This window comes from Ambystoma mexicanum, chromosome 4q (genome assembly GCF_040938575.1).
Source record: "Ambystoma mexicanum isolate Mex_15411 chromosome 4q, UKY_AmexF1_1, whole genome shotgun sequence".
Classification (NCBI taxonomy): domain Eukaryota; kingdom Metazoa; phylum Chordata; class Amphibia; order Caudata; family Ambystomatidae; genus Ambystoma; species Ambystoma mexicanum.
The window spans coordinates 672397195-672423999 of NC_090928.1; positions in this window are offsets into that span (position 1 = coordinate 672397195).

The window sequence follows — 26805 nt, forward strand, 5'->3', positions numbered from 1 at the left end:
CGTGCTAAGTGAACTCGGAATAGGGCGCAAAGGATTAACCGCATCGGTGTCCTTACTGGTGCCCGGTATCCCTTTGGGCCCACCTCGTAATGAGGCCCATTGTATCAGACACAAGCGCCACGAGTACAGTACGTACAGCAACAAGAGCGAGTGCAAATAAATCCACCACAAGGTCAGTCGCAACAAGCCCCCATGCAAACACAGCACTATGCAAACATAGGACAAGTGCTTACACCCAGAATAGGAGGTGTCACTGTGGTAGGAAGAAATCCTTTCACAGGGACGGGGATGAGCCTTTATGCACAATAGAACAGCTCGCATGGTGACTTGATGTGTTCAGTACTGTCTGTGACACCAGACCCACAAGAGGAACCAAAGGTCGATGGGACGATGGGAGACACATCTTTTTCTTTTCTAGTAGACACTGGAGCTACTCGTTCATGTATACGAGAGGGAAAGTAGCCAATGTCAGAAATTGCCATGAATGCTCAAGAGTTCTCTGGAGCTACGAGTCGAGTTCCTTTTACTAATGAATTACCAGTCTCTATAGGAGAGTGTGACATGTCTGTTCCTTTGTTATATTCACAACAGACACTGGTTAACATTTTGGGAAGAGATTTGATGACAAAATTAAACATGAAAATGTAATTTACTGATCAAGGGATAGTGTTTTCCACTCCAGGAATACACTATTTAAACATGGGCAAATGTATACTGTCGTTCACTGGACAAGTCGCTCTGCGAGGCGTTCCAGTAGATCCAGAGATTTTTTATATAGAGTGAGCATTCGACTGACATGGCTACTTGGCTAGTGGGAAACATTTTGAGGATACATGATGAGTTCTTGTTTAGACCGCAAGTACCTATGGACGAAGAGGGGGGCAGACTATCCATATAGAATTGCAAGCAGATATAGTAGGATGGGAAACGGCAATGCTTGAAGAAGTAGACAATGAGGGTAGACCATGGAGTACAGTATTGGCTCTCGAGGAAGGGTACAGGTTGAGTGACATAACTGAAGACGACATGTTCAGGGAAGACCAAACAGATGATGAAGTGGTGTTCTTTATGAGCATCACATACTGGATCAGGATAGGGAAAAGGGAAGTCCCACAGTGAATGGCGATAGTGCAACAGCGTCCAGCATGTTTTCAGGAAGATTTGGAGAAGGTGCCGAGTGTCCTTTGGGCCACAGGCCCTTATGCCGTAGGTTTATTAAAGGCAATAGGGGAAGTTAAAATGAAGCTGAAGCCAGGAGCGATTTTGCCTCAAGCAAGACAGTACCCCATGTCTCAAGAGGCTGATGAGGGGGTATTTTAGACCATTTCAGCACTGATGAAACAAGGGATTCTGGTGCTATCGGGATCTTCGTGTAATACTGCAGTGTATTCAATCAAAAAATCTAAAGGAGGGTTGTGGAGATTTATACAAGATATGAGACAGATTAACCAGATTGTAGAGGCAGAATTTCCTCTAGTTCCTTATCTGGCGATGATACGATGCAGTATCCGGGTGGAAGCTTGATATTTTATGGTGATCGGTTTGAAACATGCATTCGTCTCAATACCGTTGCACAAAGATTCACAAAACTTGACTTCCTTTATGTTCTGCCAAACTCGACTGAAACACACTCATTTGTCCCAGGGGTACTGTGAGTCCCCATCAATCTTTAACAGAGTCCTACAGATGGATTTAGGCAACATTTATTTTAAGAGTGCGGTGATACAATACGTCGATGACATTTTAATTTATAGCACCACGGAACATGAGTGCAGACAAGATTCTATTCAATTGATGACTACTTTAGCAGACACCTGATATACAGTAGACAAGGAGAAGTTACAATACTGGTAAGAAGATATGTTCTACATAGCGCAGTTGATTTCACATGAAGAAAAGAAGGTGCAACTGAAAGAGCTGAGGCGATTATGAAAACACCAAAGCCAAATACAGACAAGCAGATGCAAAGGTTCTTGGGATATGCAACTATGTCAGAGCCTAGGTGTTTGATTACAGTGCATATACAAGACCACTTTTGAAAGCTTTAAAGAAAGCACAAGTGGATAAGGTAAAAATAGAACGGACTGAAGAAATAGAGGAAGGGTTTGAGGAGCTGAAAAAAGCAATGTTTTTGTTTTGGGAATCCCCAATTATGCGGAGGAATTTTATTTGTTTTCGCACACAAATGGGACAGTTATGCCAGCCATGCTTACACAGAGAACTACATTGGGGTACAAGCCTTTAGTGTATTACAGTAGGATTTTAGATCCAGTTATGAAGGGTCACTACCCTTGCGAACAGTCATTGGCAGCTGCTGCGTTAGCAATCAAGAATTGATATGGGCTGCTCCATGACTCTTTTCGTGGAGCATGCTCTGTTTGCCATTTTAGAGAAACCCAAAGGCACATTGACATCCCAAAGAGCTTCAGCATATTAGGTTATGATTTAAAACGCAATGATTAAAATTGTGACACGTAAAATAGGGAATCCTGCTATGTTTATAGCAGAGCCAATAAAAGAAGCCGATCATGTGCATGACTGTGCAAATTATGTTGAATTTTATGATGTTATACCCTGAGTAAAGGAGAATGATTTTGTGGGACGGTAAATCCTCTTTATTGATGGTTCTTCGAAAATTGATCAGACTGGTGGGGAAAGGCATTCAGGCGCAGCAGTAGTGAGACACAGATTCAATGGAGAATTTGAAGTTGTGGCGAGTGCAAGACTACAATCTCACTTTTCAGCACAAGCAGCAGAATTAATAGTGCTTATTGTCACACTCAAGAAACACGGAGGGCAGGAAGTGACGGTGTACAGTGACTCTGCCTACCTGACATCAACCGTACACGCAGGGTTAGCACGTTGGAAAAGGAGAGGTTACCTCTGTGTGGACAGCAGCACGCATCCTTACTGGACAGGATTATTAAGGCACTACAACTCCCAGCGCAGCACACACTTAGCGAACAGATTTTATCTGAAGAAGTCAAAAGGGTAGCATATTCTCCAGATATTATATTTATAGTTTTTTTACTGAGAATGTTAAAGAAAAAGTAGCCACAACCATGTTAATGAAAGAAGGGTTTAATACATTGTCGATAACCCAACTAATGGAGATGTAAAGGAGTGAACCACAGGAAGAGCAGGAGTTATGGAAACAAAGGGTGTGCTCTTTATCTGCCACAGAAGCACTATGGTGACAAGACAGCACTGGAAAGATGGTGATACCAGTAGCGTTACTAAAGGTCCCGCTTGAACAGCTGCATTACCCTGCGTATGAAACTAGGGAGAGTCTTGCTTCTACGATTGCAGAAGACTGGTTCATTCCGAATCTGCTGGAACACGTTGCGCTATTCATGGTAAACTGCCTCTTGTGTCAAAAATGTACTGCTGGGCATACACTGAGAACAATTAGAGGGGTGATACCCTGACCAAATGGTCTGTTTCAGCATTTACATATCGACTATGTCGATATTCTGTAGGTGTGCAATGGATATAGCTATCTATCAGTGGTGGTATCCCATCTCTAGGTGGATTGAGGCAGGTCCATGTACACACCTTGATGCCACTTGCGCATCATGGTTTTTAGTCTGCAAAGTCTTTCCGAGATGGGGTATGTGTGAAGTACTGAGATCCAACAATGGGCTGCATTTTGTTAATGAGCTATTTGAAAAAATAGGGCTTCTATTGAATATAAAACAAGTTTTCTTCTGCTTATCACCCACAAGCGAACAGGATATGTGAGAGACTGAACAACCTGCATAAGGAAAGGATTGCCAAGATTAAAATGACGTTGAAGAAGGGATGACTATATTGCCTACCCTTAGCTTAATATGCCCTTCAGAATCAGCCAGGATCAGACATCACCTCACCCCTCACAAACTAGTGACAGGGCGGCAAATGAGAACATCCCTTACACCTCCATCTAGCAGTAGAAGTGATGCCCAGAGTGTAACTAAAACTTTAGTTGATGAATTGCATGATTATTTGACATGTATGACCTCTAGCATCTCTCTCATTTCAGATCAAGGCAAGTGCCAGAGGGGTTGGTCTCAGAACACAGATGAAGACAATTCAACAACCAACACAGCTCAACTATTATCAGTACCCAAGTTATGTGGTGGTGACCTAATCCTGATAAAGAATGTTACTAGAAAGTGGCATGAGCTGCATTTTAATGGCTCCTTCTGCGTTGAAAATATAACCCCTTCAGCTATAAAGGTACAAGGAAGACAATCTTGGCTTCACTTGGGCAACGTAAAAGCCTATAAAGGTGAGACCTGCCCTCCCACCATTGCCGATCCAGAAGCAAGACAGGAAGAAGAATTTCAGCATGTGCAGACTCGATCCATGACAAAGAAGAAGGACGATAAAGCAACGACCAGTGGATGAGACAGATTTAGCTTGGACTAAAATTCAGAGGACACTCTTTATAGATACTTTAGCAGTAGTTCGAAGACTTGCTGAGAATTTTAGTAGGCCGAAAATGAACTATAGAAACACATTGAAGCATCAAAGATATGCCTAAACGTCAGTTCTTGATCAGAAATTGGAAAAGAGATCAGTATCCAGATTCATTTTGTGGTGCATACCTGTTCTAAGCAGTAAAACATATGGTTCTTACTGATAGTGATGTGCATCAGTGTGTGCTTGCTGCTTTTGTGTTTATACTTCAAACTTATGCTGCTCTTGTCAGAAGAGACGTTGATATGTGTACCTTTTTACAGGATACCAAGAATGGCCCTGTGATTAGAAGGCTTGTAATTGTGATCATTGCGCAAATTGTACAATTACAGGTGTAAAGAAATGTGATGATTGTATTAAAAATAAGAAATGTAGACGCAGCCAAGGTTCTAGAGAATGAACAAGTGTAACAAATACCAGGATGGCGTGAAAGGTGGACGCCAATGTTTGTGTGCATGATTTATGCCTGTATAATTAATCTTGCTGTTTTTCTGTTCCTGATTTTTCACAGTCTCTATCATATTAGTACTTGCACTGAGGGAGAGGTCCCTATGGTTCCCCCCATTGAGAGAACAGTTTCGACTTGCTTCATGAGTATTACACAACCTTTAAATTTGGGAGAGATAAGAGAGATGCAAAGGAAGACAATAAGGGGATAAAAACCTATCTAGATAATGAGGGGATAAATACCTATCTAGGCAATGCAGTACACTTGGGTAATAACATGTGGTATCAACACGAGAAAGGTGGGAAGAGAACATCTAAGGAGAATTGCTACGTCTGCGCTTTCACACCCTATGCCATGAATACAGTGCAAACTTTCATCTCCAGAGAAGTCCCAGCACACGTTGGCAGATACCATTCATCTTGCAGCATGTATGACCAGAGGACAATTTCAGGGAAGTTGTGCCACTTTACGATGGAGATTAAAATGGTTGTTTCCATTCCAGGATTATTATATCAAGACCACACAGATGGAAAAGGAACCTGGATGGGAGAGAAAGATGTTTGTGATCCTGCAGCAGGACAGGGAGAGGTAGTCATTGAAGACATGAAGAGAATGGAGGGCCTGATATAACAGAGACATCTGGATTGCCTGGATGTTGGGAATGAATGCAAGTCTTAGTCTATGGGCAAGTGAAGTCCAAGAAAGGATGGGAAGGAGGACTGATGTCCTGTGCCGCTCATCTTCTGAAGCCAGAATATGTTTAAGAGGTGCAGAGAGTGAACAATGGATGTTTGAAGTCGTGGGCCAAACATGCCAAACTACTGACATGGGTAGAAGATGAATCAGGTCCAATGGTTGTGGTTCCATTGGCAAATGAGACATTGTGCTTCCATAGACATGGAAAGAATCATGTGGGAGACAACAAAGGCTGTAAAACTACAGTTGACATTTCCAGGATGGGAGCAGGGGCAGCCGTCCTAATGGATCGATATTGGGCTTGTGGGCCTAGGGCCTACATGAAGATGCCCAAGGATTGGGGCGGAACGTGTTCCTTGGTACTCATCCATTTTCCAGCGTTGGTGATTCCTCAGAGTGACATGAACATTGGAGAATTTCCAAAAGTAGATGCCCATTTGAGAAGGAGAATATCGCTTGAATTTCTCAATCGAACCATAAGAGAGAATTACTTCTCAGCCAAGTCAATTGAAGCATATGAGACCATTCCTTATGAGCAATGGTTGTTCAGAAACACTTCTTCAATATTTATGACTATCTTCATGCCTGGGATCCAGACAATTGCCAAGGTCACATGGTTGCAAATTACCAGATGGGAGCTCCTGCAGACGATCAACATCAACATAAAAGGATTCAATGCAATGAAGGAACAGCTGAAGGCCATACGACTAATGACCCTGCAGAACAGATATGTCCTTGACATGATCACATTGATGGAAGGAGGAGTTTGTGCCAAAATCGGGCCATCATGTTGCAAGTTCATACCTTCTCACGATGACGAGAATGGGACTTTGACAGCGGCCATAACGTTGCAAACGAACCTGCATAACTAGATAGAAGATGAGACAGAGGACATCATAGATGACAGTTGGTTTGCTTCCATATTCTCTTGGATTCCACAGTGGATGGCAAACCTCTTCAAGTTTCTTGTAGCAGTATTGGTCATGGTGATGTTTGGATTCTGTGTGATCAGGATAATAATTGCACAATGTAAGAAGACAGCAAAGAAGGCAGTAGGAATGAAGATCATGATCGAACTCGAATCATGGTTTGGACCCAAGGAATTGACTGATGAAGATGTCATGAAATACATAGAGGCCAGTATCCTAGCACCTGAAGGAACGAAGTTCTGTATCCGAAGAATCACAAGAAGTGCGTGGGATGATGGGTCTATTGTAATCCGAGTGGACCATGTAACTACATGACCTGGAGTGTTGATGAACATGTCAAATCAGCCAGCACCCTGAGGGGGGTGATGAAGATCTAGACCCCAAAGAAGCACTTCTCCAAGAGAAAATATCAAGATGTGGAGACCATTGAAGAGGTGGTTGATGACTCGACCAGAGAGGGAGTGTAGAGGAGCAGTTACATGCCTCTGCAGGAAATCCCACCCCCCTACCTCCTGTATGTTGGAAGCCTAAAATCGTGCCATGCTTGACACCTGCAGTTGTGACCATACCACAGCGTATATTCAAAAGATGATATCCACTGAGAAAACCCTATCAAATGTATCCCCGAAGAGATGACAATCTGAGGGAGGAATTCCCTGAAGGAATATGAAAAAGACCAAAAGAGAAGCCTGTGATGTCACAAAAGATGAGGGTGATGGACTGAGGATACTGGCTGAAGAGAACGTATGAATCTTATAAGTGCCAATGACGAAGTTAAGAATCGAGTAAACTTTCATATGCGAAAGAAGATTGCATGTGTGTGACGCACTGCAGAAAATGCAGAACGTTCAATAACTGTACAGATGCAGCAAAACAAGTAGGTTAAGTAATCTTAGAAGCTGGCTATATCTAGTGAATAGACTTCAGGTGAAGCCGCCATTGTAAAGAAGCTGGACATCGGTGTCATGAATTTAGTAAGCCCGGACCCATGGAAAGGAAACGCAGAGAACTGTGTTGCAGCAAGAATAAGGTGAGATTGTGGAAATGAATGGGGAGGCTGTTTGGCCTGGTATCAAAGTTGAGGTAGCCAAGGCCGGTTATCTATTCTCATAGGCAGGGAATGTGAGAAGCTGAATCATCCCTTGTTAAGGTGCAAAGAAAGAGCACCAAACATGGCAGGCTTAATTCATTTAAGACATTTAAATGCTGCAAAATGGACCAAATTGTGGTCTCCTGTCACGTGAGCTGTGTATGGAAGTAGAGTTGAGCTTGGAGTCCTAGAATAACAATAGTGCGTGCTCGCACTCCCTTATTTTCCCAGAGACAAGAATACTTTGCAAGGCCAAGTTCAAAGACAATCTTCATGGCAGAAGGCATGGGTGATGAGACATTGGGTTAATTGGTTGGGGAGGTAAAGCTAAATCCACCTCCTGGCACCTGGACCTGAGCTTATGTGCTTCTAAGTGTTCCGAATGTTCCAGACATGGAATGAACATGCCAGGCAATTATAGAGGGCCATATAGCAAAGAGTCTTATAGTTTGAGAACCAATGATATACCCTGTACTTAATAGTGTTGAAGATTACATGTTTTAGAGGTAGGCATACGTTGTCCACCTGACAGTAGATGTCTAATCACAATACCACCCCTTATATAAAGTGTACTTAGATGTTCCCCTTGAACGTATCACAATCCATCGTAGGTTTGTATCATTTGCCACATAGTATGACATCACGTCTGATGTATTTTCTGTATACAAGGTTGTTTTTATGTAAAAATGAATTGAGAGCTCAAGCGAACATCCGTTGATGTCCGTTGTAACCATTTGATATTAAAACAACAACCTTTGCCATCTTCCTGAGCTGGTTCTGAGTTATTCTGCATCCCCATCCATTGCATGCACGTTACTCAAAGCGCCCAATGCTTACAATATTATCAGAACCCAGTAAAATGCACATTTTGTGTTGAGAGCATCAACTACTTGAGGCATGATATCTAAATGGAAGGCACCCAACCCAGGTCAGGCTTAGTAAAACTAATCAAGGTAGCATCTAATCTAACGGCCAAACTTATGGACAATAGTGAACATAGGCCCTTTATGGTATTAGGAAGACATAACATAGAAGCCTGCAACACCCATTTACAAGCATTTAAATAATGTTTGTAAAGACTAGAGGTTGGTATCTGTACCTCCGTCCTCTATTTGGTTGGGATAAAGGCACAGAGCACCCCAGCCAAGGTTCTCTATATGGTAGTTTGGACGAGCAACCAAGGCTTAAACACTCAGGAGGTGATGCAGGCAGGTTCCTAAGTACAGTGAATGCCCAAGCCCCACAAAGAAATGTCCACACTTTATATTAAATAAGGGTAAGTCATATATATACACATACATAATAACACTTTGCGCACAGGCAGGTCTGTTCTAAGAATGGAAAATATATACTTTCTATGTGTTACCACACAATACTTAAACTCAGTAATAAATGCACCAACTGCAGACAGTATCAAATAGGCATGTGAATTCTTAAGAGAGGTGCAACAGCATGGATTAAGAAAGACAGGCACGTTAGTTATGAACAGTGGCAGAATGTTTACTTTAGACTAGATACACAATTCTGTGTGAGGATCCCCCACCTCGGCAGCCTGAAATGGAAAAGTTAGGGAGTAACTTATCTTGTCTTTTACAGTCCAGTCCAAAAATGTTCAATAACCCTCTACTTTATTGTTAAAGGTTATACCACCCCCAAAGTACCTGTGAGGCCACAGAGACCAGGATTCAAGAAGCATCTGGGACCCCTGGATGACTACTGAGGCTAGAAGATGCTCTTCCTTGTCACAGTACCTTTGGTATCTTGGTAGGCGAAGTGGAAGAGTTTCTCGGTTTCACTCGACGATTCCCTTCAAGGATGGATTCCCTTTGAAAGAAGGAGCCACTGAGATGCTGAGTCCAAGAAGAAAAATGGAACCAAAGTCTTTTGGAAGTGCAGCAGTGTTGCTCTTCGCTGTACTCTCTGTTAGTCGATGATGTCTCTTACTGTAGAAGTCCTGGGAAGATAATACTTGCTGTTGGTTCCTAAATGGCTTGGCAGATGAGAGTAAGACCCCTCTGGTACCCTCGAAGACTTCTGGCAGCGACAGGGGCAGAGGTCACTTTTGGTGTCGGGTTTCGGGATTACGTGGTTTTCCGACTTCCGGTCCTTTGGTGCTGCGGCCACAGCACGGATGTCTGGACAGATTCTGTCAACCTGGACTCTACCACTGGAGTGGACCACGGACACTCACCAAGCTGGAACCTCAGGACATCTTTGTTGGATTCCGGCCATGGGAAACCAACTGACAGACCTTCCTCTGCACTCAGAAACCCTGGACCTTTTCCGGCAGGAGAAAGTGGTCAGTGATGATGGGAAGGATATCTCTAGAAGTATTCTTCAGCTGTTTGGCACTTTCCCAGCCCTGGGTGACAAGCAGCACTATGCCATGGTACCGCCTCTTCTGGGCGGTTGACAGCAATGGGCTTCAAGCGGTCACAAATGCTCCTGTGGACCCTGGGTAACACCACTCCTCTTCAGGATTCATAAAGACCCTTTCTCCGGATGGCAGGCACACAGTAAGTCTGGTGAAAAGCAGCAGGTTGCACGATGGTCCCTCGTAGCTCAGAGAGGTCTCCTTTGCAGGTCCTCTCTTGGATCAGTCCTTGGACCGGTACAGCAGCTTTTGGATTTCGGTGAAGAGTAGCAGGCAATCTTTTTCCTCCAGCTGGACTCCAGGGATCAGCTTCAGTTTTGACTTACTTCTGAACAAATGGCGACTGCAGAGGCCCTAGTTATACACATTTGCTCTCCATTCATTCAGGCTCAGTCAACCAATCACGCAGATGGGCATTCATGCAGGTAGACAGCCAATCAGGCTCACAGGTATTCAGGTCATTCACTCCACCAAGACACCTATTACAAACAATGTGAATTTGGGTAAACACCCAGCATTTCAGCACACAACACTGCATTCATGTAATTTTCAGTCAGGGATGTCAGGCATTGAGTCATACACAATCCAGACAACCACAACACAGAATGTGAGTTGACTCTCAACCCCATTCACACAGGCCCCACCCCAAGGGTGTACCAACAACACACACCCACAGGGAAGGCTCCAGTTAGTCTGAAAGGAGGTAGCCCCAGAGCCTTATATGGTATTTCCACCCAACAGCCAGTCAGGGGGAAGGGACAAAGTCAGGCCTTGGTAAAAGGCAATAGAAGCCAAGAGGCCACAGTAGCCAACTTGACTTTCTGCAGGAATCCATTGATTCCTATGGCAGGGCGTGGGTGTACCAAAAATGGAGGACACTCAAAGCCACTGCTAGGTCAGGATGTGGCTGACACCAGCCCCCACCCTGCTCTGTGGGCAACACACAGATGACCAAAAACATACATAAGGGGTACACAGGTGTACCCCCACTTACGGGTGATATAAGAGTATCCCATTGGTTTTGTTCACCAAAAGGAAAACATGAAGAGCTGCATCGCCAAAGGTACAGGCTGGACCTCAGTGGCAGAAAACATAAAACACATACAGAGATAGGGTAGGACAAGGACTAGGAGGCCCTGTCCCTCCAAAAGGCACTTCCAGCATCACAATGTTCTTTTAATACATGGAAGCCTTCAATATTCGTAAAATAAAGCCTGGAAATAACATTCTTATAACAGGTTACATGTTACATCACAACTGACCTATAATAAGAAAAGGACATCACAACTGCTCCGTAATGAATGATTAGCACCCTTGTCGGGGGAGCCAGCCAATCAGAAGGCACAGAACGTGGGCCGGACCTGCTAATCTAAGCCCGTGTTCCATGCAGCCTGATGGCCTTTTCCCCCACATGCCATCTTCCCCCCACGACCCAGCAGTAATTCCCACCCCCAAATCCCCACTAACTTAATTGCTGCGGCAGCAAGAGCCACCTCTGAAGTTCCTGCAGCTTCTGTCCCGCTCTGTTTGACCACCATGGAAATGGAAGAGGGGCTCCGTACATAGCCCTGGATTCCTATTCCATGGTGGCCATGTTTTTACAGTATTTTCTGTCTGTGAACAGAATGTCGTGAGGCGACCCGTTCACAGAAAGAAAATACTTATCTGTTAACCACGTCCCAGCCCATGGGACGTATGCCAATAGCGTTAAGCACCCATTCCAAGGGCTGGAAAGGGTGTTAACGTCCTAGGGCACTCGTTTAACTTCCTTGCTACACTCTGACCTTTACCTTAGGTCCAGGGCCGTGAACACCCATTCCAGCCCTTGGAGCGGGTGCTTAACGCTTAATTACGCTTCATTTGTGACATCATAATGCCTGCTGATTGAGCCAGCAAGGGTCAGAAATCCAGCGGTCACTGCAGCACTTCATTAAAGCCGTTGTAAGCTTTTCAAATTCCATTCTTGTTAAATAGTTTTCTGGGACACTTTACAGTGATTAATTGCCAGGGAACTGAGTATGGTAGAATGTTTAATTCATGCATTGCTGAAGTTTGACACATGTGAGCAAGAAGCTGCATGTTATTACTTATCTTAAAGCTGTTGACAGGCAGATGAATATGTCATTCATAGATACTACCCCTCCTCACACCAATATCGCCCAGGTGAGAAGTGCTACTCACTAAGGCAACCATACCGGCTATCCCAGACAGGTACAAGAGGAAATGGACCTAATGTAACTGAAGATGGCGAGAATAAACAAACTCACTGTTTACTGACACACTTGCATGCAGTAGAAACAAAGCAAATATGCACTCACCATGAAGAACCACAGACAATAGGCCACACATGCATTAATACACAAAGAATATTGCTTGCAATCATGAAGACATGAAGAACATAACATAAGCAACGTAAAGGCTGAATACACAATGCATGATACACGTATATAGCTCACTGATATAGAAATGCAACAGTAATGGGAAGCCCCATCTTTTTCAAAATGGAAACAACAGCACTCATTGAAATGAATGAAAGGCCTCAACGCTTCATGGAAACTTGAACTGGTGAATGTACTGAAAAACAGACCTGTGCAGGGCACAGACAGTAGCAGTCAAGGTTACTGACAAATTAGGGAGGGTTTGGATGGCTCGGAGAGAACATGAGTTAATTCCCATGGCACAAGGCATTTTTCTCTAAGATTAATTAAATAACAACCACCCTTTGAAGGCCAGGTGCAGAATAATTATACGCTAAAACCTACATAGGGAACGGATTGACTAAGCCTCTAGTGATCAGCAAGGTAATAACACTCATATTTATATTAGCTCAAATCTAGGTAAATTCAGGGTGAAAAAATACAAAATCTGGTCTTCTGACACGTGACCCATAATTCAAGAAAACTGTACATTAATTAGCCCCGGACATAGATAGGCACCTGCCTTGACTCCCCACATATTCTCAGATATGTGGCGCTGTGTAAGGCCAACTACAAAGTGGCCGCTCAGGCTTATGGCCTAGGGACGAGGGGTAGTATCTTTTTAATGGAAAGGAATGCAGCTCCTAGGCCCCTCTCCCCCTACTCATATTTGGCTCATGTGTTGCCAACCTGTTAGTTGCCCAAGGTTGGTGAGTAAGATGCCAAAAAATAAAAAGAAACCTATGCTAGGCCACTTATTTATTATGCCAACCAATAGCTTATTGTAGAGATGAGATGTATTCACTATTATCATTTTAGAAGTGGTGTCAGATGGAGCCATCAAATATGTAATAAACAGTTATAATATTAACCCCTATATAATGTATACATAGTTGATTCCCTCAACCAATCCCTCTACCCATAGATTTTTGTAACCACGATCGTAGTACAATGTCGTTAGTGACATATTTTGGATGCATAAACCGTTGTTTTATTTGAAACCCTCTGAGAGCTGTGACTCAATTGATTGTCTGCTGTCCCTGCTTTATGTTGGATTGTTAATAAAGCAGGTTTTGACTTTCACTTTGACTGCAGGATTTCCCAGCGTCTCTTTTCGCAGGGCTTGAGGGTACTGACAAATACTAACACAGTATGCCTTCTTTTGCGAATTTCAGGCAGGCAACTTTATCATCAGGCTGTGAGGATCAAGCAGCGTAAGTGGGTATGAAAGAAACAATAAAGAACATTGTTATCATGTTGTGTCTATGAATTCCCAGTGGCTTAATGGGATTTGTATTTTGGCAACTGTATGTCATTGCTAGCACTACCGCTGTACCCATCACTAACATTCCCCTGCCCCAAGCAGGAGAGAAGACCATGTCAGGTGGACAAGAAGACACTGCTGATAAGGTAAGGAGAGGTAAACACAGTGTTGACACAGACATGAAGGGAGTTGACCAGGGTTGGATTCGCCCCTCGGCCTTTCGGCCTGTGTTCAGGCTGAAATCGTCCCCAGGGAGTGAGGGCCGGTTTCTGGCCATGCCTGGGCCGGTTTGGAGAAAATAAAACGTTTTTTTTTCAAACACCTGCAATGGCATAATTCATCAAAGCAGGATGACATATGTTACCTTGTTTTGATGATTGATTTGCATGCATGATGTGTGCATCATAAAGTATGATGCATGCATCATGCACATGCTGCTGCAGCATGCAGAGTTGAGGGGCTGTGCTGTTGTATTAGTGATAAATATGTATTAGTGATATTAGTGATAAACGACCAATTTTAGAGTAGAATAAGCATCCATGTAGTTTGCCGTTTGAAAGTTGCAGTAATAGCATGTTTTTTTCCCTGCCGTTGTCTCTGTTACGATCATCACAAGACATTCCCTCTCGGTTTCCTCGGTCACATGACAAAATTCTTGTGCCTAAAAGCTTCTGTACAGTGTAGAAATATTTCACCATAGCACATCAAGTGGCGATTGACTTCATTGTGCCACAATGAATGCTTTGTTGTAATGTTATTTGGCATATATTTAGCGCTCCATATATCATTGGTATGATCTCAAAGCGCTGGTAGGTTGAACGCCCTCGGGGACCGCAGACCAGGTCAGTAGAGAGAGAAGGTGTCGTAGGGTGTGTGGGTGCACCAGTTATGTGTGCAGCTGATGTAATCGCCAGATGGTAGCTGCATCCTAGCATTAGGTGTGGTAGTGAAGATATCAGTTGAATGTGTGCAGTCTGGTGGGTGGACACCCAGGCTGGGTTCTGGCTGCGTTGGGCCTGTAGGACACTTATGTGAGCAGCTAGGCCTGAATGTCATGGGATAGTTGCATTTTATTAGAGTAATGAGGTGCTCATGGGGTAATGTTTGTATGTGAACAGCTAGGCCGAATTGATCAGGGGTATAGCTGCATTCTAATTATGTGATGGTGTAGAGTAGATAGTAAGCATAATGATATGGGATGGGGGTATTTGTGTGGGTTTATGAGCCAATGCAGCAGAGGCAATTTCTAGGTTGAGGTTACTGATAATATTTGTTCTTCTATCTAAGTGTGGCACTTGCCGACATTTACCATCCTGTCTAGATGTGATGTAGGCCAATGTTTACAATTCTAACTAGGTTTGGTATTACCAACATTCACAATTCTGTTTGGGTCTGGTGCAGGCTAATGTTCACAATTCTTGCTAAATGTGGCATTGCTAACATTCACAATTCCATCTGGGTCTGGAGCAGGCCAATGTTCACAATTCCAACCAGGTGTGGCATTGCCAATAATCACAATCCTGCCTGGCTCCAGCGCAGGCCAACGTTCACAACTCTAGCTAGGTATGACACTGCTAACAATCACAATCCTGTCTGGGTCCGGGGTAGGCCAACGTTCACAACTCTAGCTAGGTGCAGCACTGCTAACAATCACAATCCAGCACTGCTAACAATCACAATCCTGTCTGGGTTTGGCGCAGGTCAATGTTCACAATTCTTGCTAAATGTGGCATTGCTAACAATCACAATCCTGTCTGTGTCTGGCGCAGGCTAATGTTCACAAATTCTAATTAGGTGCAGCATTGCAAACAATCACAATCCTGTCTGGGTCTGGCACAGGCAAGTGTTCACAATTCTATCTAAGTGTGGCATTGCAAACAATCACAATCCTGTCTGTGTCTGGCGCAGGCTAATGTTCACAAATTCTAATTAGGTGCAGCATTGCAAACAATCACAATCCTGTCTGGGTCTGGCACAGGCAAGTGTTCACAATTCTATCTAAGTGTGGCATTGCAAACAATCACAATCCTGTCTGGGTCTGGCTCAGGCTAATGGTCACAATTCTAAGTAAGTGCGGTATTGCTAACAATCACAATCCTGTCTGGGTCTATCTTTCCCATCTACCTGACATGCTGTTCAGGATGTTTGTTTGCATGTATGAGGTAATGAGTGCTCAGAGCATGGGATGTCCTGTGAGTGTGAGGCTTTCCCTATTTTGCCAAGCTTTGAAGCCTGGAAGTAGATGCATGCAGGCTTGACATGCGGCCAACTTTTCACCAGACCTGCAGATGAACTTAACTGCTCTTCTGTTAAATCTCACTTACTAGTTTAATGGTATCCACTACAGAATAACTTCTCATTTTACTATAGCCAATATGATAGCTCAGTGGGTTGAGCACTTGCTGCTGCGATATATGTGTGATCTGCAGGTTTGAATCCCCGCAAGGCCATCTCAGCCTTTTATCCTTCTTAGGTCGATAAATGAGCACCAACACAGGTTGGGTGATGTTGAATGCATATTTGTTCTATAAAAAAGAACTTAGGCTTAAGTGCTATACAATAACCTATTATTATTTGGCCTTGGATGTCTGCTTGGATTCACAGTAATTTGACAATAAGGATCTATACACACAGATATTAATGATACATATGGTGATCCATTCTTGTATGAAATGTATATCACATTAGTGAAATTATGAACATATTTTTCATAGTGTACTTAGGAACAATGCTAGTTGATGCCCCTTCAAGTTTTGTCAAGGGGTGAAAGATCGTGTTTCATCGCTTCCCGGGATGTCACTTTGGGATGGGGGGGTTAAATGGCATTACTTCCGGTGATGTCATCAGAGTTCAAGGGTAGTGAGGCAAGGGGTGGGTCACTTTTTTGAGGCGAGAGGTGGGCAACTTTTTTTTGGGTTACCAGGGCTATTTCATGTCCCAGTCTGGTCTGACCCTGGAGTTGACATGTATCTCACTGACACAGCATGAGTATCTAACAACATGTGGTACAAACACATGACCAAATTAGGTAAGGAAACCACAGGGGAGAGCTGTTATGTCTGCTCTTTAATCCCCTATGCCATGAGTGCTTCCAGAACATTCATAGCAACTGAAATACTAACAGCAAGGGCACAGTGCCTGACGTATCTCGCAATGGCGCAAATGCAAGGAAGATTCGAAGGGAAGCAATATTGAGATGGATGTCCAAAGGGATATTCCCATATGAAGATAATTATATAAAGACATTAGGCATGATGAACAATTACTGGCAGCTACATGAAGGGTTGCAGTATATACCGGATATATAACTGACAGACCGGAGAAAGGAGAGAAAAAGACTATTACACTGAAGGAATTGCCATGTCCATGGACGAGAGTGAGGGAGATAGGAGGAGAGCCTGGATGCTGGGAAAGGCCACAGATATTAGTGTATGGATGAATGTATACTAACGATGGATGGCAGGATGGAGTGGTGGGAAGCAAGGCAGTGACACTAGCCCAGTCGTCAGTGAACAAGGTGCAAGAAGAAAATGACAAGTGCATGAAGGAATGGGATGCAAGGGATGCAAGTGCAAAATTACTGACACGTGTAGAGAATGAAGCTGGGCCGATGCCAATAATTCCCCTGAAGACACCAGCCCTGTGCTATCAGAACAATGGCGATGGTGAATTTGGCGAGAACATAGGATGCACGGTAATTCAACAGCTTGCAGCAGTCAGAGCAGGAACAGCAGTACTTATGGATCACTATTGGGCATGTGGATCAAAGGCGTATGAGAAGCTGCCAACTGAGTGGGGAGTATGTTCGCTGGTACACATCAACATGCCTTCATTGGTCGTACCCAATTAGGATGTGAAGCTCGATGATTTCCCAAAGATGAACAACAACAAGAGAAGGAAGAGATCGGTCAAGGTGTCACCAATAGCCCAGGTAGAGAAGGCAGAGAAGCAGGCCGGATGGAGCAGAGTGAAAAGAAGGGGAAATTACTTCTCAGAAGCATCAGAAACGGCACTGGATGAGATCCCAGCAGAACACAGATACTTTAGCAGAGCACAAATGTTCTTTGCATCAATAATACCAGGAATACAGACATACACAAATGCTAAGTGTTGTCAGATCACTCGTAGGGAGCTGATGGTAACGATTCATTCTACAGTGAATGGGTTAAACACCATACAAGAAGAGCTCAGTGCAATAAGGTTGGTGGCACTGGATCTCCTCACGGCTATGGAAGGTGGAGTTTGCGCAAAGATAGGGAGTTCCTATTGCACATTTATACCAGTTAATGACGAAGATAACGGAACTCTCTCAGATGCAGTAGCACAGTTGGCCCAGGTGCATGTGAAAATGGAGGACAAAAAATGAGGAACAGGGAAGGACAAGAGCTGGTTGGCGTCCATACGGTCATGGATGCCATCGTGGCTGTCAGACGGACTGAAGATGATAGCAGGAGCACTCATGCTGGGAGCAGCATAAGTGTGTGGAATCAATATCTGCATGGCAAGATGCATGAAAACAGCTGAAGAGGCAATCGGAATGCAGATCCTGATGGACGTGAACATACGGGGAACAAAGAATGAGATTGTTGCAGAATGAGATAAGCTGAGATCGAAGATTGCACAGTGTAAACTATTTTGAGCAGGAACTATAAAGCTGGAAAATCCACATGATACAAAGTTTTAGGAAGGGAAGTGGGTTTGGTGCAACCCCGAAGGAGTATGCTGTTACATGCACTGGTCATTTGATGACCACACAAACTATTATGGACACCTCGGAGGAATAACGAAGATATGGCAGCAGAGAGCAAAAGGACTGTCATATAAGGATGTGGTTGACAAGTCGACCAGAGAGGTACTGAAGAGGGATGGGGAAATTCACCCTCTCCTCCCCCTCCTATAAGGTACATAACACGGAAGAAGGGCAGGAGATACCGTGAACACCCATACTATTTCGGACCAATTCCTAGTGCTCCAATGATCAATAAGTATGTCGAGAGGTACGCATTCAGCCAGCCCTACAGACCAGGAGTGGTACAAATCTTTCCCAGAGTGGACAAGAAGCCTCAGGCCGCAACTAAAGAGACCTCAATTGACAGTATTGACCAAAGCGCTGAGAAGCCAAAGCCACTGACGTCGTTAGAGACACCACAACGTAGCAGCATTAGACATGATGCACACGTGCCATCTGCACATCGGGACACAAACACACACTTGAATACACGAAGGACACGAACATACAGTTCTATAGTTAGAGGACAGATACACATACATACTGCCATTGCTTTCATTATTTTGTCATTAGCTTAGCGGAGCAATGCAGAAAACGCAAGGAGCAAGAGATCCTGAGCAAAGGTTGCAGGTGCTTATATGCAAATAACCTTATGGAGTTGCAGCAGCACCTATGGGACCTGACAGAACCGTATGTGACTAACGTATGGAGAATATAGAACAGCATGGGCACTGTAGGAACCGCATAATGGGTTCAGAAAATTACAGCCGGCCACAAGCCTCTCAGCAAGAGTTGAGCTGAGTAGAATTCAGGCTGGACAAGAGAAAACGTGTGAGACAGGACCCGCTGCTAAGGCCACCAGATATGAACAACATTCCATTCCCTGAATGATAGTAACACCACCTGGAATAAATGTGAAGAATTCCTCATAATTCAGAGCTGCAGAAGCTCCAAATCATGGTCTCTGAACACGTGACCCAGCCGACTCAGACAATGGACAGCAACTAGCGCTGGGAAAGAGAGTTGATCTCACACCACCAGACAGAAGCTTGCAACAAAGATGTTACAATGTGAGAGAAGTGTTTCACTAGTTGAATAAGCACTCTCATAGTCTATGGTGGTACACACAAGTTACAATGCAGACACATAGTAATTCTTTTTACCTTCAGAAGGTACACCAAGAGCTGAGAAACGTTAGGGATCCTAGGCCTGTGGAGGTGAGCTCTAGTCAATCACAGTTCAGACTCCTAGGGGTGGTTAGCAACGGGGCACAAACCAATGGTAAAACCCCCACACTGCAACATTGCTAGAGATAGCAATTTTGTGGATGGACCAAGCCAGCCACCTGACTTGCGAGGGCCAGTAGACTAACATGTATAGTGTCCACTAGAGGTGACTATTACTCAGTACCCAATCCATTCGTGCGATAGGTTTTCTAGAGAGGAGCTCAAGTTGTGATGTCACTATGGCATAATTTCAGGACAAAACTGGCCTGTGAGCCAGGAGTCGTTGAGTGGTCCTTGGATTTCTTCTGTCCTTGTACTGATCCCTGTTAGTTTTGCTGTAATAAACCGCAGTTTGAACTTGCTACCTGGCTGGGTCTACATTCCTTTTGGGGGAAGGTGTTGGGACTTCCAAGAGTCCGCAAACCCCTATTTGCCCTGGAACCTACCTGGGAGTTTGTCCCAACACCGTGGCCTGAAGACTGCGAGGAGACCTGTGGAGACCGATATGACGTGTGAACTGAGAGAGGTCGACAGAAGCCCCCTTAGAGAAATTCCTGTCTGTTCCATGCACAGCGCCCCATAGAGCGGAAGGCGGCTGGCTGATTGGCAGAGGTTCGATATCAGAGGCCGTCGACTGATCCACGGATGTAAGTGTATAGCATCGGCCTGGAAAAACAGGGGAGGGAATTCTTTGTATATTAGGGAACTGTGAGCCGATAAAGGATTGATTATGATGGAATACCTGTGAGAAGCTCATAGAGGAGGATGCACAAAACCTCATACAAGGTATTAATAATGGTGATGAGATTTCCCAGGACAAGGTCACAGAAGAGTGTGTCACAAACCCTTTTCAGGTGTATGATGAAAAGAGAAGGTTACCTCACCATGTGATGGGAAGAAGTGTATTAATGTGTGTAGTGATTGCTGGTGCCAGCTGTAGACTGTACAATGGTTTAGTTTTGTGAAAAGTTCATTTTTTTGTTTGCCTGTTGTGGAGGACGTGAATTTGTGGTTTGGACCAAAGGGTGTGGTTGGGAGCGTGGGCAGTGTTTGTGGTGCTTGCCCGGGTAGTTGTGTGGTAGAAGGTGTGGTGTTGGGGGGGACATAGAAGAGTTAGAAGTAAAGGGAAATATTGTTGGGGGAAGAGAGTGAAAGATGAGTGAATAGGGAATACCTTTGAAGTTGAATAGAGGTTTGGTAAGTATCGGCAGACAAAAGTGTGACATGCTATCATGGGCGACACTCCCCTTATTCATTATGTAAAGCATTACCACGGTACAAAGACAAAATGACCAAGTACCACGCCCTGTTGGTTAAAGCCACTGCGGGCAAGATGTTTAAGCCATCGCCACAGGATTTCACTCTTTTGAAATCAGTACTGCAACACATGACAACATATTTGCATGCCGCATACAAACGAAAGAAGTAAGAAAAAGGATTAGCCATTCTATAACTGTGGAAAATGTATGGGGAAGAGACAGAAGAGCCACCCATGAACGAGTGGATGCTTAATCAGCATGCAGGGAAGGGTGCAGCCCGTGGCTCCTCCTCCTCCCCGTCAGAACACTGATCCATCTCCCAAAACAGAGGGACTGTACCCATTACAAGAATTAAAAGCAGCAACAGGATAAACTAACCCTACATATGCACCCCCCACTTGCAGCAGTGAAGATGTTATAAAATAAAGTAAAAATAAATAAACAAAATTCAGTGTGCAGGTGCAATAATATTGGTGATTGTTTTGCATTACAGACAAAACTGACATGTGCTGAGGAGGAGATCCGGAGACAGAGAGACAGGCAGGGTAATAGGTAAGAGACGACAGTTGCCCCAAATGAATGGGTGGGAGCACAAATAATACTTAAATTAGATGGAAAAAGTATGGATGACTTTAAAGAAATAGAACAGGAAGTTAGAGAAAGACAAGTGATGGAAGAGGAAGAGAAAAGAGAACAAGAATAGAGAGAACACGAGAAAATGAAAGATAATGGGGAAGAAGATATGAAAAAGAAAAGGAAAAGAAATGAGAGGCAGAAAGAGAGAAGGAGAAAAAACGAGAAGAGGAAAAGGAAAGAGAAAGGTGAAGAAATGTGGAAAGGGAAAAGGAAAGGAATAGAAAGGAAGAATGGGATAGGGAAAGACAGTGAGAAATAGAAGTAAGCAAGGAAAGGAGACAAAAAGATTGATTAGATTATCAGGGAAGGTACAGATCTGGATAAGGAAAGAGACAAAATGCAGGAATTGAGAGTGCTGGGAAGGGGCAGCCCCGCCCCACGCCCCTAAGTGCTGTAAAATGAGGCGAGATGCATTTGAAGCACTTTGATGGGCAAGGCCAAAGGGAGGATGGTGAAAGTACCACCTCCCAATATAAAGGACCCCATTTCAATGTAATGAAATATAAACAATCCACAAAGTGCAGCGCAGGGTGCGAGCAACATTGCTTGTTTTGCGTAGATGTTAGTAATCATACGTAAACGACAAGGCCTGTGCGGCAAATGCCCCATTGCATGCACTAGGCCCGAATTGCGAGACAAGGCAAATCTGCAGCCATGCCCGAGATCCCATGACGACAGCCCACACTCCCAACCACCACAACGCCTATTCATTGCAAAGATGTGTTTTTTACCGAAGAGGAATGCACCCTACAAGGCTGTGATCACGGAATGGCACCTGGTGTGCATGTTATCTCACACTGGCCAAAGCATGACCCGGCCCATCTCCATGCGACCAGTTATAGCCCATATAATTGACCAAACCTTTTGTTCCCTGATTTCCATGGCATCAGGTGGCCTTTGACCACCAACCCCAAAGTAACAAGTCTAAAATGCTCAAAGAGGACGTACAGGGCAATGACAATCATATGATTTGCTTTGCGAGGTGCTGGGAGGGTTACATTACAGTTCAAAACAAAGGTGGAGACCTTGGAGCTGGGTGTCGCAGAAGGGAGTGAGTGGAATGTGTGTTTGAAGGTTAGAATCCCCCAGAAACTCCTTTGAGCCCATTGTAAGGCCTGCCAGTTGCAAAGTACTGTGATAAAGTAGCATTGTGTTAGGAGTGTAGTTAATTTGTTCTTTGACCTTTGACATGAGAAGATGATCACTGCAGCACCCACATGATGGAAGACGGACGGACTGGACTGAAACCAATGACTTGGCATCTCTTATGGTGCAGGCAGATCATGTATAGGCACACACCAACCACCTGCGCGGGTTTCTACTGTATATGTTGCACCATCCATGACAATGTTTTTCCTTATGAGATTCTGCTTTTACTTCTTTTCAGAAGAACATTCTTGGTCGCAGAGTTCTTTGCTGTTGCTCTCATCTGCGTGTAAGAATAAAACTTGTTATCCTTACAAGATCGACTTGGGCTTTTCTTTGCTAATGGGTTGTATTCTCTCTGGTGTGAGCGTTCAGGGACTTACCTTCAAGAGAAAGACAAAGGCGTTGGTAAACACGCAGTAGGGAATTAGATGAGATACTCAAAAAGCATGCTCATCCAGATGAAGATGAGGGAGAAGCCATGTGAAGAATGATTGGTAATTTGTACAGAAGCAGAAGGGATGGGGCACGTAACATAGCAAAGACAAGAGGAGGGTCTGCACAAGGTGAGGGAAGGAATGTATTGGAAGAGGTAATGAGTGGGACATATGTAACGAGCCCCGTTAGGAGACTAGATTTTGAGGACAGAGAAGACGATGAAGGAGGTGAAAGTGATGAGACAATGTTTATATATGAGGAGGAAGAGAAAGAGCAACGGGGAGCACAAGCCTCTTCTTCAAGCAAGAGAGCAATGAAAGAGAGAGCATGGTCAGATTTGGAAGACACAGAAGGAAGAAAGCCAGAACCTGTAGAATATCCCAGACATCTGACAGTCCAATCAAGCAGAACTTTACAGGGCAAAAATAAAATTAACATGACAGATGTAGTTATAAAAATGAAGGGCATGGCTGCAATCAATCAAGGGGCAAAATGGACACAGTTCACATTGCTAAAAAAGGAAGCGGGGTGGCCACAATATATTTGATGGCCACAAATGGACAAGAATAATTAGTCTATAAGCTACCAAAGCTAACATCAGGAGCAGGCAAGTGGATTCATGAACTAGAAAGAATGACAGCTGGAATGACATTAGCGATGGTTGTCATAAAGAGCTTGTTTGCTGCCATGATAGCAGAGAGAGCAGATGACATTTGGAAATGAGTCAGCTATCCCAGGGTGAAAGCCCAGCACTCCTCTCATGACAGATCACCTTTTAACAAGTGTAGGGTTGATGTATGGAGAGGATTTAGGGTACAGTATTCCGATTTGTCGGACATAAGCACAATCGTGACACATAAAATGCATGACAACAAAGACCCAGTTGCTTATATTGAGGAGAGTCAAGAGAAATGGTGACTTGAAATGAGAGATCTGTGGGACATAACTATATCTATTTTTTATCACATATTGTGCCAGGGGCTGCCTGGAGCAGTGCAGAGGCAATTGAAAAAGATAAGCAACATTAGCTCAGAGGAAACTATCAACATGTTCAGTGGAACGAGCAGTGTTGACCAGAGGAGAGGGGGTGATAATACAGGAAGCACAGCAGGTACAGCCAATAGCTAACAGGAACTTTGAAGGAAGGGAAGAGTATACTTATTTTCTGCAAGGAAGAGCGGGAGCACCAAGAGGCAGGGTATTTGGATTTCAAGCTCCACAAGTAGGGGGCTTTAAAGGAGGACAACCTAGGTTTGGAGGACCAACCCAGCAATGTTGGACATGTGGAAAGATGTGGCATATTTCCCGGGTGAGTAGAAGCAGGGGAGGGATGCAACAGAATTGGCCAGATCAAAAAAGGGGGACAGCCTATCCCCCACTGTGTAGCGCAAAACCACATGAATATTATGCCCAAGATCAAACACAGTATCAGACACAAGCACCACAAATACAGCCTATACAGTACGGAAGACCAATGCATATGCAACAAGCACCAATGCAAGTACAGCAAGCCCCCATGAAGACACAGCAAATACCAATGCAAACACAAGCACCTGTACAACAGAATACAGTGGCTCCATGGAACGCAAACATATTATCATAGATACCCACATCTAGGATAGGGGTGTGAAAGTAGTTGAAGGTAACCCTTTCACCAGCATGGGAATGTACTTATACCTACAATAGGACAGCCCACAGAGAGACTTGATGTGTTCTATCATATCAGTTACACCAGACCCACGATAGGAACCGAGAGTCAGGGTAACCATAGGTGATAAAACATTTTCCTTCCTTGTAGATACAGGAGCAACTCGATCTTGTGTTAGAGAGGGAAAATAACCAGTCATGGTCATGAATGCACAAGGTTTTTCTGGGGTGACACGTACGGTTCCTTTCACTGACGACGTACCTATTAGTAAGGAGAACACAATCTTTCCATGGCATTTTTGTATTCCTGTAAGACACCAGTCAACATATTGGGAAATGATTTGATGAGCAAACCGAACATGACAGTATAATTTACCGACCAGAGAATATGTTCTACTCCAGAGATCCATTATAGAGATGCACATGAATTCATATCAGCATTTCATGGCCTGAAAACACAAAGGGGCGTGCCATTAGATCCGGAGGTATTTCTTTATGAAGTACACATACTGGTTGCATGGTTTCCAAGAATAAGGGGCAGATTATTGCGATTTCCCACAGACTTTTTTTCTTAGACCAGAAGTACCCATGGATGAGTCAGAAGGGCAAGTGATTCAAATAGAGCTAGAAACAGCAATAGTGAGAGAATACATTCTACATGGGGATGATGAGGAGGGAATAAACTGGAGGACAGTGATAGCTCTTGACGAGGGACACAGCTTGACTGATTTGACAGATAACGACTGGATTACTGATGATGACTTGGATGAAGTAGTGTTTCATATAAGTCTTACTTATCAGCTAACGATTGGGAACAGAGAAGTGCCACAGAAAATTGCATTCGTAAAGAAGATACTGTCCTTTCTCCAGGAATATTTGGCACAAGTACCAAGCATATTGTGGACCGGCAGTCCATATGATGTTGGTCTGTTAAAAGGAGCTGTGGCATTCCATATTAAATTGCCAAGAGCTATTTTGCCGTGGGTGAGACAAAAAATAATTCGAAAGAAGCAGATGAAGGTATATGACACCATTGCCGCTCTAGTGTAACAGGGCATATTAATGCCATCAGAATCACCATGTAACACATCTGTGTACTCAGTAAAAAAAACAATATTTGGGCCTTGGAAATGTATTCAGGACTTTCACCCTATAACAATATAGTTGAAGCAGAGTTCCTGTTGGTTCAGAAACCAGCCACAATATTGTGCAATAGTCCATCCAAAGTCTCGGGAGGGTAGATCAGCAGCAATGTGCTTGTCTTGGAAGCAAAGACGACATGGAGAAACACAGGTTCGATCCCCAGGTCCGCACATAGAAACCTTTGGGGATTAAGCACGTTATAAATAACATATCATATCATAAAGCTAAATATTTCACAGTGATTGATTTAAAGAATGCCTTATTTTCAATCCCCTTCATGAAGAGTCCCAAGACTTGACCTAATTTTCCTATTATGGGACCAAGTGGAAACATACTAACTTACCCCTCAATCTTCAACTGAGTACTCCAGATGGACCTAGCAAACATACACTTAAACAGCACCGTGATACAATATGTCGATGACGTGTTGGTGTGCCGTGAGACAGAGGAACAGTGCAGGAAAGGGAAAACTGCAATATTGCAAGACAAAACCTTGCATATAGGCCAGCTAATATCCCAAGAAGGAATAAAAGTTACCCCTGAGAGAGCAGAGCGATTATGAAAACAGCCAGACCAAAAACAGTGAGGGAGATGCAGCAATCTTTCAGTCTTTGCAATTATTGCAGGGCATGGGACTTTGACTACTCTATGTATGCCGGACTACTATTATAAGAACTCAAGGGAGCACAGAAGGACAACAGTGACGTAGCCTGAACAGGTGAAATAATGGAGGTCTTTGACAAATTAAAGATTGAAATGAGCACAGTACCTGTGTTAGAGATCCCTGAGTACAGTGCATAATTATTTTAGCAGTCCTCTCGCAAAAGACTACCATGGAACACAACCCACTAGCATTCTACAGTGGGATCTTAGATCCAGTGATGAGAGGTCATTATCCATGT